At 35.3% G+C, this 18,755-nt stretch overlaps 1 pseudogene; it reads left to right on the forward strand.

The window, feature by feature from the left end:
• The first annotated feature begins 13,360 nt into the window (after positions 1-13,360).
• LOC120139550 lies at positions 13,361-14,810 on the forward strand (annotated as a pseudogene).
• Positions 14,811-18,755: the final 3,945 nt, after the last annotated feature.

The raw sequence follows: 18,755 nt of genomic DNA on the forward strand, positions 1-18,755 counted from the left end.
GAAACTCGTCTCAAAGCCCAAAATCCCCAAACAACCAACGTTTTGAGCTGGCATGAAAAAAAAACTATACCAAATTATTTGCTCAATGGCCATTATCGCTTCTTCATCATCTTCCTCTCTTAGCTTCACTTGTTCTTTCCCTTCCTCCCAATTCCTCTCCCGATCCAAAGTTAGTACCCGTCCCTTCCCTCCTCCTCGGAAACTTCAAGGTCCGTCACTTCTCAGCTGGTAGCGCCGCGCGAGCAAGGGATGACAAGATCCATGGATTTAGAAAGAGAGAAAGGAATTACTATACAATCAGCTGCCACGTATTGCACCTGGAAAGATTACCAGATTAATATAATTGATACACCTGGTCACGTTGATTTTACAATTGAAGTGGAGAGGGCGCCATTTTAGTTCTTTGTAGCGTTGGTGGTGTACCGGCGATCGTGGCAAGCGTTCTTGCTTCACTTACAGAGCAGATCATGAAAGAAAGAAAAAAAAATTAAAATGAAAGTGAAATGGAGCAATGGAATCACGTGGATTTGGGGTTGTTATTAAAGTGCAAAATGCGTAAATCACAACGTGTGTCATCCAAGTTTGGTGAGATCTTTACCTTGTCTCTTAGTTTTCAAGTGGTTATAGTTATGACATAATAGTTTTTATAAGATCAATTTAGTCACTAATTTAAGTAATTAACTATTTTGATGGCACCATTAGTTTTCAATTTTACCAATTGAGTCCTCAATTTATTATTTAGATTTTAATAAGTTATGTTTTTGGAGAAAGAAATTATTTTGTATTCGAGTTTGTATATTTGATGGTCTGAAGTTCGTTTTACCAAATTTGAACCCGATAAGCTGTTTTTCTCTGATTAATCACCCGATTCGATCCATTTTTCAGAATTAAGCTCCATTTTTGATGAAATTTCTATTTATTTGTATCTGAGGAACTATTGTACATTGAATTAAAGATCGAGGGCATTCAAATGGAATTTATATAGTCGATCAATATGACACATAAATCGAGGTAATACATTACTACCTCTTTATGCTTTATGGAACATGTTGATATTGGTAAATGCATGAATAAGATAATATTTGGTCTCATTTGTGTAGTTAATTAAGTTCTACACTCGATCTGAATACGGTAAAAATTCAGTAACTGAATGTGGCTCAGATGACTAAGATATGAAATGGGAGGACAACTTGTAATTAAATTACAAGTTCTGTGATTAGTGATAAAGCAATCAACCCTAAATATGACTTATAATTTATATCATCAAAGGTTAAATGTTAAAGGTACTTGGATGAGAAATTATGAGAATACCCGGTTTGGTAAAACTTACGAAATTACCCTTATGTTGGAAAATGACAAGAATTGTCCCTGGAAGTTGATTAATAACTCTAAAAAGACATGTTGATATGATAAAACTACAGATGTGTATAAGGAATGCTAGTTTTGCTTAGAAGATATGGATAACCGGTTTTTAACTCCGCAAGGTATTAGAAGTCTGTTAAGGAATCATTTCAAGATCAGAGAATATTCGGGAAAGCAATTAACCATAGGATCTTTAAATAATAATTATTTCGTTAAGAATTAATATCGAAATTATCTGGTTAAGAATTAATTACGAAAATGCTCTTGAGAGGTAAAAATAGTCCGAGTTGACCCTGAATGAGAGTATTTTGAGGATTCGTACTTAACTCGATAAATTACAGATTTAATTGTTAAGATCCTGTCTTTGTATAGAAAAATTCATGATAACATGTTTGTAAGGTTTGAGAAAGCAATTGACCTGAAAATCTTCGAGTTAAGAATAAATTATCAAGGGTGCACTTTTGTCAGAATTGTTCGGAAGGACTGGAAAAGATGATACGTTTGAATTAAATAATAAGATCAGATGGAAGGAAATGATTGAAATACGCTGGATCAGTAAAATGACCAAAATACCCCTATAATGGAAATGACTCAAGAATATCACCAAGCCTAAGAATGAATGAATATCCTCAAGCTTTGAAATGAATGGAAAAACATTGAGCACCAAAATGCCCAAAATGCCCTTATGGTCTAAACTAAGTAAATGTCTTTGGTTAATTAAGGAATTCAAATAAACATAGGTGTTGTACTACCCTTGAAAGTAATGAAACACAATTTAAATGAGTAGATCAACCCTAATACTAGGTCAATACTTGAATGGCATAAATATCACTTGAATTCGTGTTCGTCTTCTCAAGTTTGGATCGATGATAATTCTGGAAGTACTTGGCTCAGCTCAACTCTAGAGCACATTCAGTAATAAGAAGTGGATATTCGTGGGACAAATCAACCATGAATACCAGAATGACTTTATTATATGACTAAATTGAACTGAAAGGAAGTGCAATATGTATCTGAAATTCAGAAACATCTGAATTACGCTGGAAAACTCTGAAGTAACCGGAATAGACTTGATTGCTAAACGAACTAAGTAACCTCAATGACTGAGGATTAAATAAGTGATTGGATGAGTCTGGAAACACTGTTGAACTTATATGATGAATTGTCCTTATGGGTCATGAACCATGAATCAAGTACGTCCATTTTTCCTGACATCGTTGAAACATGAAAATGAAATAAAGACCGTTGGAAGAGCTATTCAACGATGATTACGAAGATGATTTATGGACAAAAATTGTTAGTATTAAAGAGTGAATACCCTAGAAAGGCAATAAATTGACGGGTCGACATGCATTAGTTCTGAGAGTTGTTCAGTTTGAATTGTTCGATAAACCGATCGATCAACATGGATTGTAAATGTTTTGAATCTCCGTTTCTCCTTTTTAGCTCAAATCACTCCGGTTATTTCTGAACGCTTTCCTGATGCACAAGTTTCATGTTATCCATACTGATAACTACAAAATGCCTATGAAAAAAATACTTGGATTCTCTAGTGTGTTCCCTATATATTAATAAATTGTTTTATTGTTTTAACATGTGGTACACTGAAATCTATGGTTACTGTTTTATGGATGCACCGACTTAATGGTGATGGCTTATGAAATTGTATTATTGTATAAATTGTATCTTGGAGATACAGATTTGTAAAGTACAACTTTGATCAAGCTGGAAAATTTTTATGGACCTAATGTGACTCTTAGGTAGGCTCTGCGGTCATGAGATCATCTAGTATCTCCGAATAATATCTGGAACCTCTAGTGTGTTCCTTGATCACATGGATGTTTTCTTTGATTTCTGTTTTGATCTCTGCTCTGATTTCTGATATCTCCGTTTACTGACTGAACATATTTTATTTGGGGTACTCTGAGATCTGTATGAAGACTCAGGAAGGTTCAGTCGTTGCTGCTAATTCCTTGTATAGGTTCTGCACCAACTGGTAATTCCTATGTCTGGCAGGTTCAGTCGCTGCTGATAATTCCTTTTATAGGTTCAACACCGACTGGTAATTCCTAATGGACCGAAGGCGACCCTTGGGTAGGCTCTGAGGCCCCGAGAATCTTTCTTGGGTAGGCTCTCAGGACCCAATGTGCTCCCTTAGGTTATGCATTTTTGGGGAACTGCATATGGCGTTCGGTTAGAGGGTTTTACTATGGTTTTAAAGATACGTTTTAAATTACTACTGTTTTAAAAATGATATGCACATTTTCACTAGTTTTGTGGGAACACACTAGACATCATATTTCGATCTCCTGAACCTAGACATCCGAAATATTTCCCTCTGAACTAAAAGCTTACTGTATGTTATTACCTGAGATATCAGTGGGACTTCAACTCAGCTTAAAAGTCTGTAGATGTCTAAACCAATAAGGAAACATATGTTTATCTGTTATCTACATGTTCTTCAGCATCATCTGGTAGTTCTGTATTACTGAGATTTCCAAAGCTCACTATGTTACATACCCTTTTCAGGTTAAAAGAATTGAACCAATGCAACTATCGACGTCAATAGGGGAGTTTCACCGACTTTGCCTGCGGAGTATGATGCATGTGATTAAGAGCATGTAACTTGTATTTTGTTTTTATATCTGAGTCTGTGATCTATTTTATTTTTAAATAATATTAAATTTTACGGTTATGTTTATAAATTGATTTTATGATTTTTACATGTTTTAATAAAAAAAATTAAATTTTCTGATATTTTTACGGTGGGTCGCTCCGGTGGCCCTAATGTACACCCCGGATCGGATCGGGCCACCTGCATCAGTATGAGGGGTTACGATTTCTTTAACTCTCTCAATCAAAAAAAGTTTCCCACTTTTCTTGGAGTTTACTAATGATATATATGTAAAATATATTCCGGAATAACCAAGCTGGATTTAGAATTTATTCTAATTTAGTTAGACGTTGATTGAAAATTTAATCTGGAATAGGGTCTTTCTTGCTCCTTCAACTCTTGTAGCTGCCAAAAGGAATATAAATTCTTTGGAAATGCATGCATGTTTGGTTACAACAACAACAACAACAAAACCCTGATTCCCATATACAATGGGGTAAGGGGGAGGTAGGGTAGTAGACTGACCCCAACGCCAGGTTGAGAGCAGATTCCGTGGAAGACCTCCGGCAGTCAAAAAATTAAAAATAAAGATACGATGCAAATGCGTGTATAAATAAATACATAGATGAACAGTCTTCATATGCAGTCTTGATATGTGCGTCTGTATTGGGGAGTAATCCTTGTAAATAATTCCCTGCAAATAATTCCCTACATAGAAATCTCTGCATATAGACTGAAAATGTAAGACCCAGATAAATTTAAAAAGAGGAAACATGAATAGAAATGATACACAGAAGTCAATAATAGCAAGCTACGAGAAGGAATAAATTCAAATGAGTTAATTCTTAAACTAAGGCAACGCTACTCCGATACCCTAGTTCTAAGCCTTCATACATTTCAATGACAGAAACATGTATAAAGTAGAAGTCATGGAAAGTACTACAAAGACATTAAAAAGAAGACAGGGATGTTACACCCTATGGCTATGAACCGCACTACTCAACTACCCTGGTCTTAAGTCTCCATACTTTCCTATCAGAGGTCATGTCCTCGATAAGGGCTAATTCCTTCAAATCAGATCTCAAGCAGTCTTCCCACTTCCGTCTTGGTCTTCCTCTCCTTCTGACACCGTCGACTGTAACCGACTCTACCCTCCTGACCGCATCCGACGGTTGTCGCCTAAGGACATGCCCAAACCACCGTAGTCTTCCCTCCCTCAATTTTTCGGATACAGGCACCACCCCCAAGTACATCCTAATAGCAGAGTTAGGTGTCATGTCCCACAGAGTCCTACCACATGTCCATCGAAGCATTCTCATTTCTACGGCCTCCATCCTCCTTACGTGATCCTTCTTGATTGCCCAACATTCTGATCCATACAGCAGTACTGGTCTTATTGCCATTCTATAAAATTTTCCCTTTTAGTTTTAGAGGCACCTTTTTGTCACATAAAACTCCAGTAGCAGCCCTCCACTTTAGCCATCCCGCCTTTATACAGTGTGTAACGTCTTCATCTACACCCCCATCTTTATGTATCATAGACCCTATGTACTTAAAACAATCATTTGAGGGGATAATGTGTCCTTCTATGCATACTTCTACATCTTCATCGTTTTGGTTTCCACTGAAGTTTGAACATATATAGTTTGTCTTTTCAATATTGATCCTTAGACCTTTTTCTTCCAAAGCAGTCTTCCAGGTAGCAAGTCTACTATTCAGCTCAGTTTTTGTTTCAACAATTAGGACAATGTCGTCAGCGAAAAGCATACACCATGGAACACCGTCTGGTGTCGTACAATAGATGTCATCCATAATCAAGGAGAAGATGTAAGGGCTAAGAGCCGACCCCTGGTGGAGTCCGATTTCCACCAGGAATGCCTTGGTGTCGCCAACTGTAGTCCTGACGGTAGTAGTAGATCTACAGTACATATCACGAATCACCCGGATATAAGCAGTTGGGATTCGTCTCGTTTCCAAGGTCTTCCAGATCGTATCGCGGGGAACGCTATCATACGCCTTCTCAAGGTCAATGAACGCCATGTGAAGATCACTATTTTTTCCCTATATTTCTCCATAAGTCGTCGAAGTAGATGAATCGCCTCCGTAGTAGACCTGCCTGGCATAAAGCCAAATTGGTTTTCTGAAACCCTAGTAATCTGTCTCAACCTAGCCTCTATTACCCTTTCCCATAGCTTCATGGTATGGTTGAGTAGTTTAATACCTCTGTAGTTGCCACAACGTTGGGGATCTCCTTTATTCTTATAGATTGGTATCACCGTAGACTCTCTCCACTCCTCTGGCATCTTTGACAGTCTCTAAAATAATATTAAAGATGTTTGTCAACCACTTAACTCCCTCTTCTCCTAGGGTCAACCACACAGTGATAGGAATTTGATCTGGACCAACAACTTTGTCCCTCCCCATCTTTCTAAGAGCCATTTTGACTTCCTCAAACTCAATCCTACTTGTACGGCAGTCATTGGCCGTAGTATGATGGTCGGCTGACCCATCAACGATATTATCTCTACAGGGAGAGGCACCATTATTAAACAAGCCAAAGAAGTAACTACCCCAAACCCTCTTAATATCATGATCTTTAACTAAAAGAACACCATTGTTGTCCTTAATAAACCTAATGCTACCTAGATCCTTTTTCCTATTTTCCCTGGATTTTGTAAGCCTGAAGATGCCGTTTTGTCCTTCCTTGGTGTCTAATCTCTTGTACATTTCCTCGTATGCTTTATCCTTTGCTTTAGCCACTGTTTTCTTGGTTCCCGATTTGCGTCCTTGTATCTTTGTTTAGCTCTCGATCTTTCTTCGTCGTCATTGCATTGTAGAAACTCCTTGAAGCAAGTTTGTTTTCTCTTCACCTTAGTTTGGACTTCTTCGTTCCACCACCACGATTCTTTATGTTCCTTGACCTTCCCTCGACAACCCAAGAGTGTTTTTGCCCACATCTCTGGAATTTGCCATATTTTCCATAACATATCTGCATTATTTAATTTTGTAGTTCCAAAACTTGTATTAGACAAAACCTTACTCCTAAAGTATCAGCTGTCGCTCCATGTAAGTGCTTCCAAAGGATCCTAGGTTTTCAAGTTTATCCCTCCTATGAGTGCTCCGCCCGTGGCGTACGTGGAATACCAAAACCAACAATATGTGTTGTGATGCACATGCCTCTTCAGGGAACACCTTACAGTCAATGCAAGACCATCGATCCCGATTTCGAACCAGAATGTAGTCGATTTGGGTACAATATCCCCTGCTATGGAACGTAATCAAGTTCACATCTCTCTTTTTAAAGAAGGAGTTAGTGACCACCATATCATGTGCAGTAGCAAATTCAAGCAACGTACGCCCCTCCTTCCTACTACCAAAACCGAAACCCCATTAACACCGTCTACCCGTCGGTTGCACTACCTATGGCCATTGAAGTCTCCCCCTATGAAAACTCTTTGGTCCTCTGGAATTCTCCTAAGTACATCATCTAACTGATTCCAGAAGCAACGTTTTTCCCTATCCCCTAGGCCAACGTGTGGGGCGTACACTGAAAGGACATTCACCACTTCCGCTTCTATAATAACCTTAATCATCATGATCCTATCCCGGTATCTACAAACTTCAACTACATTTTCCTTGAGTCTAGAGGATGCCAAGATACCCACCCTATTTCTAGCGTTATCTACGCCTGAATACCACAACTTGTACCCATTACACTCTTTGGCGCGAGCCCCTTTCCACCTTATCTCCTGAATACATGCAAAATCAATTTTCCTATTACTAAGTACGTCGGTCAGCTCCAGCAGCCTAGCATTTAATGTGCCTACATTCAACGAACAAACTCTAAGTCTAGTCTCCTTGGCACCACTCTGTCGAGCCCTCCCCCTATACGCCCTATGGGATCTAAAAGAAGGACATGACCTCAAGTAATCATCTATAGCCGAAGCTATGAGGAACTATGAAAATGCTAGAGAATTGAGGGGTACTAAGAAGCCTAGTTAGTTGCTTAATAGGATTTTAAGACAAATTAACACTATCTTACTTAAATATATAAAAGTCAAGAAAACCCCCAATTTTTTTTTCAACAATCGAATTGTAGTTTTCAATCCAATGTTGAAATAATTACCACGAAGATTCAGAAAAATAATTTTATAATTGCACTAATAACAAACGTTTAATCAATAAAACGTTGAAACCCAAAAAAAACCCTTGTTAGAAAAGAAAAGTATGAAGCAGATTAAAGAACCAAAATGAAGTGGAAGTTGGGAACCTAAGGTAGATAGACAACTCAAGCATATATAAACAATCAAACAGAGATCAAATGCAATTAAAAGCAATGGGAAAAGTAAGATCAGAAACACCAGATTCATAGGGTGATATGAGAAATCAAAGCGGTCGAACTAAGAAAAAGACAGATGGACTTGATCATCCCTTCAGTTATTTTTCCTTTTATCAGAAAACCACTCGCGGTCACCGCCAAAACAATCTGACCACCATAAATCGGTGTCGGCGAAGAGAAGACGACCCCAAAACGAAGTCCTTGACTCCCTGAACTTCAAAACCTCCTCAGAATAGACCAAAATGAACCCTCTCCGCCTAGATCTAGAAGTTTGAAGATGTTACCTTCTCTAAATCTGGTGAAGAATCGAAGGTTGAATAAGAAAATGCATGCATGTGGGAACGTATTTTATTTTCTATGGAAAGTAATGAGGAAACGTCTTTAAATTAACAACTTTAGATAATTCCGATGGACATATTGCGTCGCGGGTCCGACAATTATGACAGTTTGGCCCTCATGGCCATGGTTGGGACCATGGTTTTTAGAATCGGACCGATTAGCGAACCGGTTATGCTATCGGTTTATTGGTTCAACCGGTTGAATCGGTCCGATCGGTCGGAAGAACCGAACGACGTCATAATTATTTAAAAAATTAAATAAAATACCAAAATATTTAATAAAAAATAATTTTTTATATCATAAGTCATATTCAAAGCAAGTCATAACATATATAAGTTAAAAACCATAAAATCAAGTGAAACAAAATGATTCAAATTAACTACAACATAATATTTAAGGTAAAACATTAAATAATAAATATAATTATATAACTATAATTTAAAAATAAATTTGGGGTTAAAAAAATCATAACAAAATGATATTGTTTGGTTTAAATTTTTTTAAAAAACAATCCCACATGGCTAAGAAACATAGAAGAGCATCCCAAAAGTCTAAAGAGTAAAAATATGAGAACAAAACAATCTCACATTGCTAAGAAACATAGAAGCGCATCACAACTAACTTCTATAAATAATAGAGGTAATTTGGCATTCAAAATCATGGAGCCTTTTGGTGAGCATTGAGTGAACTATTCTTTCACTTCAATTAAGCTCGAATTTTAGGCTTCAATCGAGCTTCTAATTTTTTTTGAGTTCAAGCCTTTTTGAGTTCAAGTTTCAATTATATTTCGAGTTTGAGTTGAACTGATATTTTTAGCTTGTGAGTTTGAGTTGAGTGAGCTTACTTTTAAAGTTTTCAAGTTCGAGTCGAGCTCAGCAATACTCGAGTTCGACTTGGCTCGTTTAACAAACGACGTTGTTTGGTTTAATTAAAAAAAAAACAAAAATCCTGGTTTTTCTCGGTTTTTTCCGGTTTTCAGCCGGTCCGGTTCGAATGGTTCAGCGGTTCTGGCCGGTTCACTAATAGTGGTTCAATCGGTTTAGATTGAACTGGACTAAGCAACGATTCCCGGTTGAACCGGTCGGTCCGGTCCGGTCCGGTTTTCAAAACAGAGGTTGGGATCTTCAACGCCAGCCTTGTCTTCAAATTATCATTCGTCTTTTTGCTACTCCGTATAAGAGGTAGGCTATTTAATGGTGCGGCCCTAAAATGTGTTCTTGGCCCAGAAATTTTTTTTGGGTAGGCTCTCAGGCCTTAAGATGTTTCCTTAAGTTAACTCTTTATACAATGATTTTAAACTATGAGTTTAAAAAGCTATACTACAGTATGATTTATGAGATTTACTGAACTATTATTTGATTAATGTACCAATTATGATTTTATTGTACTGTTGGAACACACTAGACATCCTATTCGACTCATAAAAATGTGATACTATGAATGCTTCCTATGAACTGTGATCTTCATGGCTTCTACTCGATGAACTATTAATGGAACTCCGGATTATCCTGAAAATCGATATACATCTAATTCAATAAAGAAATTATATGGCTTACCATTTATCTGCATGCCTGTAGCATCATCTGGTAGTTCTGTATTACTGAGTTTTCCGAAGCTCACTATATTACTCACCATTGTAGGTTAAAAGAATGGTACCAGTGCAGCTATCGACATCACTAAGGGAGTTCTTCCGGCGTTACTTGCAGAGTATGATATATGTGATTAAGGGACATGTAACTTGTATTTTGTTTTTATATCCGAGTCTGAAAATATGTTTTAATTTCGAATACTGATAAATTTTATTTTTGTATTCATAAATGATTTTATGATTTTACACGTTTAATAAAAGTTTTAAGTTTTCCGATATTTTTACGGTGGGTTGCTCCGGTGGCCCTAATGTGACACCCCGAATCGGATCAGACTATCCGCACCGGTCTGAGGGGTCACATAACTACTCGAAGTAGTAGGAACAACGGCGACAAAAGCAAGGACAAGTGTATCAACCAATGTTTTTAAAATCGGACCGGACATTGAACCGGTGAAGGTACTGGTTCACTGGTTCAATCGGGTTCAACCGCGGTTGAACCGAATTTTATATAAAATATTTTTTTTTTTAATTTTACATAATATTCAAAGCAATATTAATATATATATGTAAGACTTTTTTTAAGTTTACAATATTAAAAGGTATAAAAATATCACAAGTCATAACATATATAAATTAAAAACCAAAATCAAGTGAAACAAAATGATTCAAATCAACTACAACATAATATTAAGGTAAACATATTAAATACTAAATATAATTATATAACTATAATGAAAAAATAAAATTGGGGCTTAAAAAATCATTACAAATGGGTTTAATTTTTTTAAAAAAAAAACAATCTCACATGGCTAAGAAACATAGAAGATCATCCCAAAAGTTTAAAGAGTAAAAACATGAGAATAAAACAATCCCACATGACTAAAAAACATAGAAGAGCATTCCAACTTACTTCTATAAATAATAGAGGTAATTTGACATTCAAAATCATGGAGCCTTTTGGTGAGTACAAAGCGAACTATTCTTTTGCTTCAATTGAGCTCAAATTTTAGGTTTCAATCAAACTTCTAAATTATTTTGAGTTCGAGCATTTTCCAGTTCAAGTTTTAATATTATATTTCGAGTTCGAGTTGAACTTGATAATTTTTAGCTCGTGAGTTTTTGAGTCGAGTTGAGCTTACTTTTAAAGTTTTCGAGTTCGAATCGAGCTTAGCAATACTCGAATTTGACTTGGTTCGTTGAACAAACGATGTCGTTTGATTTAATTTTTTTAAAAGAAAAAAAATGAACCGACGATTCAAACCGGTTGAACTGGCCGATCCGATCCGACAGGCCACCGGTTCACGGTTTAACCGGTTGAACCGACCGATCCAATACAGTTTTGATAACCATGGTATCAACAAAATTTGAAGACACATTATGGCGTTTGGATATTTTTCAAGTCAAAATACCAACATGTTAAATGTGTTAATATTGCATAAGCAATAAAGGCACTAGACTCCGATCATGATCATCTAGGTCATACGAAAGTAAAATTAAATGAGCAAGCCAAATAGTACCGTCATTTGAATCTCATTTTACAAATAGAAAAAAAATTCCAACATAAAATTCTTTGTATGTGTAATCCAATTTATTTTATGAAAAAAAAAATCGGAAGAAAGAGACAACAATAAATAATTTTTTCACGGTGGATTTAATTTTATTTTAAAACATTTAAAATGTTATACTTTTAAAAAAATTATAGTTTTAAAAAATAAATCATGGATTTTTATTTAATTTTATAGAAAATATATTTTATTTTTTGAAATATTTTTTTTTAAAATATCAAAAAAATTATTAGTATGAGATAATTATAATATTATATACATTGAAAATACTTTCAACTATTTAAGAACGAATATTTAAATTTTCATCTAAACAACTTGCCTAAAATCATTATCTCTAGAAGAAATAGTTATTACTTTAATCATTGAGGTTATATTAATTTAATAATAATTGATAGAATTGAAATCCAATTCATTAAGGAAAATAAATTCCATCCATGATGGAATTGAAATCATTTGAAGGAGAGAATGTGAAATTTGACCATATTAACCTCATCAATCTTTTAGTATTTGGGTCAGATTTTTTTAAAATTTCGGGATCGGGTCAGATTTTTTTTAAACAAAATCGGGTTCGGGTCGGGTCGGAGTTTTTTAAGTTTGATATTCGGGTCGGGTCATGTTTTTTAAGGGTGATATTTGGGTCGGGTTCGGTTCGGGTCAGGGTTTTTTTTAAAATTCGGGATCGGGTCGGGGTTTTTTAAGTGTGATATTCGGGACGGGTTTTTTTAAGTGTGATATTCGAGTCGAGTTGGGTTTTTTTAAGTTTGATATTCGGGTCGGGTTCGGGTTTAGAGTGAAAAATACCCGACCCGACCCGAAAAAATAATATTTTTACCTTATATATTTAAGAATAATTATAATATTACCCCTCGATATATAATTTTTTTCAATTAAGTCACTTTTTATTGAATAAAAATAATTTTTTTTATTATTTCGGGTCAGGTGAAGTTTTATTTTGGTCGGGTCAGGTCGGGTCTCTGGTGGAGGTTCCCTTGTTATCGGGTCGGGTGGACCAAAAACCCGACACATGGTCATTCCTAATTGGAATGATTTTAACTTATGATGTTTATTAGTATGATTTTTATAATTTATTAAAATGAATAATCAATTAGTAAAATAAAAATTTAATATTTTTTAAATTTTTATAATATATTGCTACATGTAAATTATAAAACAAACTAAAATTAAGCAAAAAAAAAAAAAGAAAGGCAATTCTATCATTTTACATTACTGAAATCAAATTCATTTAACATGTCTACGAACCAAACATAATATGTAATTTGATTCCAATTCAATTTCCTGCCAACCAAACATGTTTCAGATTCATATTTCAATTCCTTAACAGATTCCAATTCCTTCACAGATTCTAATTTCATCATAAACATTCCAGCGAACCAAACACCAGCTTAAGTATTTATAGAATGATTTGAATACAATTTAATGATATTTTTATATTTTACTAAAAAGATTAATGGCTTCGTAATTTCTATATAAATGTGAAGTGCTCATTCCCCCAAATTCAAACCCTGCATTTCTGTATTAGAAACCCACAAATAATAGTAAATAAATAAGTTATGGGTTTACGGCCAATGGCTAAACGGAGAAAAAAATTGAAGTTTATGATCTATGGTCGAACCGGTTGGATCTGTGGTTTATTAGGTAAACTCTGCGAAGCCAAGGGAATCGACTTTGAGTACGGCTCCGGTCGTTTGCAGAACGGATTTCTCCTGAGTCGGACGTAGCCTCCGTGAATCTGACCCATGTTTTCAATGCCGCTGGTGTCACCAGTCGTCCGAATGTCGACTGGTGCGAATCCCGTAAGGTTGAGACCGTCTCGGAACTCTTACCCTTGCTGATGTTTGCAGAGAAAAAGGCCTTATCTTGATTAATTATGCCACGGATTGTATCTTTGAATATGATGAGGCTCATCCGATCGTATCGGGTATCGGGTTTAAGGAAGAGGATACTCCAAATTTCACTAGTTCCTTTTATTCTAAGACCAAAGCTATGGTAAGCGAGCTTCATTTTTCCCTTCAAATTTTGCAAATTATGTTATTAGATCTGATTATTTTATTGTTTGATCTGTTTTTTCATTTGTATTTCCTCGTGTTTTTAAATGCCAAGGCTGTTCGGATCTTGTGCTTTCATGGGGATATTATCCGGTTGTTTATATCATTTAGATTTGTTAATTTCATTGTTTGTTTTAAGGTTTCATTGAGATATTTGAAAATTTTGGCATTGTTTTCGGCTTGAAATTCTTGGATTTTAGCAAGGATTCATGAATCTGGTTTTTGTTGTAGTTTAGTACATCTAGATCTGAATTGTTCTGTTGTTCTAATAACGGGATCATTATGAATGATTGGAAAAGGTGGAGGAGCTGCTCAAGAATTATGAGAATGTGTGTACATTGCGAGTCAGGATGCCTATTTCATCGGATTTAACCAATCCCCGGAACTTCATCACGAAAATCACTCGATACAATAAGGTGGTTATCATCCCTAACTCGATGACCATCCTCGACGAACTTCTTCCCATTTCGATCGAGATGGGGAAGAGGAACCTTACCGGAATTTGGAACTTCACAAACCCTGGAGTGGTCAGTCACAATGAGATATTAGAAAAGTACCGTGACTACATCGACCCCGGCTTCACCTGGAACAACTTCAATTTCGAGGAGCAGGCCAAGGTTATCCTAGCCCGCAGGAGCAATAACGAAATTGACGCCAACAAATTGAAGTCGGAATTCCCGGAGCTCCTTTCGATTAAGGAGTCTTTTATTAAGTACGTATTTGAGCCAAATAAGAAGACCGGTGGAGCTTGAAGATTTAGGTAATGGATTCATTGATTTTCGTTTAAATCTAATTTTGGATTCGGTTCATTTGGGTCGATGTGGTCTGTAATAAACTAATGGATAGGCTAACACCTCGTCCCTGATGACATGAAGGATTTCTGGTATTTTGTATTCTTATGAGCGTTTGAAAAATATAATATGGCATTTTGAGATTATGGAGGTATGTTTTGTTCGTATCTTTGCCTTAATCTCTAGTTTGTTTTCTTTATTATCGAGTAGAAAGCAGCACTTGGGTTTTAGAAGTTTTGGTCATGAAGACTCATTTTGAAATGAAATAAGGTCGCAGAATGCCCTTTTTCATACAATAAAGTAGAACAAGCCTCCAAAAAGGTCAGGGAAAATGCCAAAATTAGATTATAGATTTATTTAAATGCTAAACTAGCTGGAGTGCTGGATGTAGCAGCGAACCATTAAGCGGTTGAAATGTAAATTGGTTACGCCTAGGGATAGGATTGATTCTAGCTTGGGTTCGGTTTTTGGCTCGACCCTATTATAAATATACTTTTCACCCGAAATCTGATTCCACTTAGGTTTGATTTTTATTTGATTCTTTTTTGGGATAAAACTTACACTCGACAATAATATATATATATATATAATTTTAATTTTTAACATAGGGTCTAATTGAAAAATAGAGAAGAGTATTACTATAACTATCCTTAAATATTTATGGTATAATTATTTTATTTTTCGTGTTGGTCGGATATTTTTTTACCTGACTTGAATTAGGATATTTAAAAAAAAAAATGTCCTAATTGAGTTAGATCAGATTGAAACCAGTCTGATTCGAGTACTTACCCATCCCTAATTATGAGCCACTGCAATTTCAATGGCAAAGAAAGATTGAGGTGTTGGTCGGCAGATTTTGCCGAGGAAGCCAACTGTTTTTCCTACTGGCTGGTGAGGTGGACATGGTAATTAGTTATGAGCCCTGGATTTCTGTGATAGAAATTTGTACAAAAACGATTTTTACTGCAAGATTGATTGATAAATGTAATTTTGGTTTTGTTTTAAAAATTCACTATTATATGGAAAGCAGGATGAATTTTTTTAAAGGTAACAACCATGGTAAAAATACAATAAAAAATATCCTTAGATCCTTAAAGAAAACACGATAAGCACAAATGGAAAAAAAGTCCACGCTAAGGTCGTGGAATTTTAGAATTTTAAAATTTTAAAGATTTTTAGAATGATGATTTTTTAAATGTTTACATTTATAATTTATTCCCTCTTCTAGAGAACATACTTTAAATCACAAATATCATGTAGATCAAGCGATTCCTTGTTAGTTTTGTCTCAACGAATGTTTATATCTATGTGAAACGAATGCATTCTAAGTTAATTAATCTACATAAAATATCATAATTAACATCTTTAAGTCTATCATGCCATAAATTAAATGATTGAAACATATAAACAGAAGAAACAACATTCTTATTCGTAGTACTAACATTTACAGAGATAACATTGAGTTTTCACATATCACATAATACATATCTTCTTCCCACAAATATCCCCTTTTTTATAAAACTAAGTTTTGGGATTTAGACATCATCTTAAAATCATGTACATTGAATAGTGTCTAAGAGACAAAGTTCTTTCATATGTTGGGCACATATAACACAATTTGATGTCTCAAATTTTTTTTGTTCATCTTTAAAATCATAGTGTCTTTCCTTCTGATCTTGAAAGTTATAGTGTTGCTCAAATTTGAGTTTCCCCCTTTCTCACAAGGAACCATCTCAATAAAGGAGTCATTGTCACAAAAAATATGACGTGTGACACTATTATCAAACCATCATTCTCATAAATTTGAATCAATCAAGTTGATTTCAAAAACCACAACACATAGGTCAAGTTCAAATACTTCATTGAAAATTTATGTCACGATATTAGTCTCATTTGGTTTCAACTTTTTTGAAAGCCTACAGTCGGATGACGTATGTCTCATCTTGTTGCAGTTAAAACATTTCTCTTTTAAATTTTGTGTTTTACAAACCATCTTAAAGTCCTTTTTGACATCCACTGCATTTGTCTTGACAATGTTAAGATTGACTACTTTGTTTAATCTTTTAACCGCACCTTAATTATTCTCTTCAATCCAAAGTCTCACAATCAGATCTTTCATTGTCATTTTCTTTCTCTTATGCTTAAATTAGTTCTTAAAATCATTTCAAGTAAGAAGAAGTTTTCTAATGATGGCTGTCACCCGAATGGATTCACTTATAATCTTCCTTTCTAAGAGAATATCGTGAATGATTTGTTGCAATTCTTGTACTTGATTCACAACAACTATAGTGTAATACCCCAAATTTTGGTTAGTGACTAAAATGTAAGAAGAGAAACATTTTCATTATTCCGAGAAAGCCTCCACTCCTCATAGTATGGTGTTATCATAATTTTGACTGGTTCAGATCTGGTACGAAAAATCTTTTTCCAAGCCTCAGATGCTTCATGAAGCCCATTCTTGTAATTATTTCCCTATAAGGAAAACTTGGAGGAAAAAAGAATAGAAGTGATCAGAACAAACTGCTGACCGTTGTGATACCTAGACCAGAAGAAATGCATATCCAGTTCCTCCTCGAAGTCTGAGTAACATCACCTAGTCCCAATCACCGCACTTGAAAAGGATCTCGCTCTGAATTTGCCAAGGAGCACACCACACGAAGTCCTTATCCTAGAGAAGTGCAATGATGGTACAATAAATAATATACAATTCTAACCATACTCTAAGCTTATTCTGTCCCTAAATGGCACATAACATCATAGTTTTTGTCGCATTCATTGTCATCATATTTGCATTTTATAGTTATTTTCTCCTTAGCTGCATTAGAAATGGTTGAAAGACCAACGACTGCTGCCGTTGCCTCTACATGAAGTTAGTAGGAACTTGTCACCTCATTCAAAGAAGTAAAGTGTCTTCGTCATGGCCACAGAGAAGTTTGTCGTCATAATTTCCAAATGTAAGAGAATATTTTAGAAGCCAAGTGGTTATGCTGAGCTGGCCCTATTATAAAATGTTTATCGAGGATCACATAAAATGCATAAAGATAACAATTGTACTTTATTGGATGCTATATAAAGAGTGAGGATGAACAAGTCAAAGATCTTGACCCTAAAGATTTTCTTCTCCCTAATTTCTCCGCTGTTAATACTAGTCCTTAGACATTTCCCCTCCAATCACCATCGCCTCTTACACCAAAGACATGGCCATGGCATGCTAGATACCTCCTAGAGCCCTTCTGAAGATGGATCGCACTGGCGTAGCATGCCGGAGTAACTACGCAGGACAATCGAGCTAGCAAGGATCATCTTCGATTAGATTCATAGGAATATGAGTTATTTTAAATGATCTTGTTTGAAGTCTTCATATTTTGATTAATAAATGTTTGTGTTTATGGATGAACGGAAGTATCTTTGAATAATTTGATTTCTAATATATATTAAGTCTTTTTTGCTTGCTTTAAATCTATTGAACTTGGGAAGTAATGCTTATGTAAGTGACATTACGGTGACATCTTGGAATACATCCTTGTTGTCAGAAGTCATTTTAACCAAAACAGAAGTTTGGTAGGTTGTGGATACATTGAATTGAGTGTATAGTTTGGAAATGAACGATGCTTGGTTAGTGGGTTCCAATAGATGCAACAATTGTTATGCTTAGTATATTTGCTTGTATTTCATAGATTAACAATCAAAATATCTTAGCTAGTCATTTGTGTGTTTCAGTTGCATGATATGTGAAAATTGTTCCATTTCTATCCATTGATTTGTTATTTTATTTATTTTGTTTACTTTATTATCAATGCATTTATTACAATCACATCATACCAACTCAACTCACATATCTCTTTTATCTTATAGAAGATTGTCTTAACAACAATACCTTCATCAATATCTTTCCCTGTGGGATCAATATCTTTAGCTAAAAAGCTATCATTATACTTGAAATCCGCTGATGTGTGCTTGCACCATTACAGTGACATATACCAGCCGATCAAGTTTTGACGTTGTTGTCAGTGAATGACTTGATTGATGTTTATTGTCGTTATTTCTTTTTTCTCTTTGTATACTCTTACTTAGTTACTGAACTTTTTTCA

Source organism: Hibiscus syriacus, unplaced genomic scaffold, assembly GCF_006381635.1.
Source record: "Hibiscus syriacus cultivar Baekdansim isolate YM2019G1 unplaced genomic scaffold, ASM638163v2 tig00002237_pilon, whole genome shotgun sequence".
NCBI lineage: Eukaryota > Viridiplantae > Streptophyta > Magnoliopsida > Malvales > Malvaceae > Hibiscus > Hibiscus syriacus.